At 42.5% G+C, this 1,582-nt stretch overlaps 1 long non-coding RNA gene across 1 annotated transcript in view; it reads left to right on the top strand.

Moving 5' to 3' along the window:
* The first annotated feature begins 316 nt into the window (after window positions 1–316).
* Window positions 317–1,582, top strand: part of LOC108515079 (uncharacterized) — a 60,812-nt gene continuing 59,546 nt past the window's right edge. Inside the window, exon 1 of the long non-coding RNA XR_001881418.1 lies at window positions 317–477. This is a non-coding gene — a long non-coding RNA (uncharacterized LOC108515079). The remainder of the gene's footprint in view (window positions 478–1,582) is intronic.

The raw sequence follows: 1,582 nt of genomic DNA, 5'->3' as shown, positions 1-1,582 counted from the left end.
AAGATCAGCAAATGCATTTTGTTCTTTAGGGTTCTCCTCCTGGTGCTCTGCTGCCCTTTTTTCTCAGAAACCCCACTGGTGCTCACACTGGGGCATTTAACAGCTCCTTTCAGTCACTTTTTTGTCCAAGGGCTGATGCCCATGCAGAGCCTGCTGGCTATTGACTAAAGGTTGGTGGTGGCCACCTCACGCCTGCAAACCACGAGGTTTGAGTATCTCGGGAGAAAGCTCTGGGACAATGCCCTCCTTGAGGTCAGAGTGTGTGGGGTCTTGTTGAAGATTTGCCAGGCAGCCAAGAGAGAGTGTTCCACACATAGAACAGGGGGAGACTTGAATCCCAGAGAAAACAAAACAAAACCTAACAAAACAGAAATGACTCTTGATGAACCTCTTGCTCTGGACTGGTGCCCTAGAAGTGAATGAAATTGTTTTAAAGATTACCAAGAAGATATAACATATCAAATGCAGCATTACTGTGTGAGTATTATATTTTACTTTATTCTTAATTGTGGCATAACACATGTAAAATTTATCATCTTAGCTCTGTTTAAGTGCACAGTTGAGTAGTGTTAAGTGTATTCACATTGTTGTACAATCTCCAGAACTCTTTTCATCTTGAAAAACTGAAACTCTATGCCTGTTTAACAACAATTTCTATTCTTCCCTTTCCTGGATTCCTGGCAACTACCCTACTACTTTTGTTTTTAATAAATGTGACTACTCTATGTATCTCATATAAATAAAATAATACAGTATTTGTGTTTTTGTGACAGGTTTATTTCACATAGATAATTTCCTCAAAGTCCATCCATGATGTAGCTATGTCACAATTTCCTTCCTTTATAAGGTTAGGTAAAATTTCCTTGTATATATATACCACATGTTGTCTATCCATTCATCCACTTATAGACACCTGAGGTGCTTTCACCTTTTTGCTATTGTGAATAATTATGTTATGATAAAGGGTATACAAATATCTCTTTAGGATCCTACTTTCCATCTTGGGAGGTATACATGTAGGCATGGAATTTCTAGATCATACAGTAATTCTATTTTTAATTTTCTGAGGGATCACAAAAAAAAAGTGCTATTGTCTGAATATGTATGTCTCCAAAAATTCATATGTTGAAATCCTAACCCCCAAGATGATGGTATTAGGAGGTGGAACCTTTGGGAGGTGATTAAGTCACATGGGTGTAGCCCTCACGAATGAGATTAGTCCCCTTATAATAAAGAACCCAGCAAGATGGCCGAATAGGAACAGCTCCAGTCTCCAACTCCCAGCGCGAGCAACACAGAAGACCGGTGATTTCTGCATTTTCAGCTGAGGTACTGGGGTCATCTCACTGGGGAGTGCCGGACAATTGGTGCTGGTCAGCTGCTGCAGCCCGACCAGCGAGAGCTGAAGCAGGGCGAGGCATCGCCTCACCTGGGAAGCGCAAGGGGGAAGGGAATCCCTTTTCCTAGCCAGGGGAACTGAGACACACAGCACCTGGAAAGTCGGGTGACTCCCACCCCAATATTGTGCTTTGGTCAAACGGGCACACCAGGAGAATATATCCCACACCTGGCCGGGAGGGTC

The sequence above is a fragment of the Rhinopithecus bieti genome, unplaced genomic scaffold (genome assembly GCF_001698545.2).
Source record: "Rhinopithecus bieti isolate Rb0 unplaced genomic scaffold, ASM169854v2 scaffold_31787, whole genome shotgun sequence".
NCBI classification, from domain to species: Eukaryota; Metazoa; Chordata; class Mammalia; order Primates; family Cercopithecidae; genus Rhinopithecus; species Rhinopithecus bieti.
Note: the sequence above shows the minus strand (reverse complement) of the source record. Positions and strands in the feature narration are given on the sequence as shown.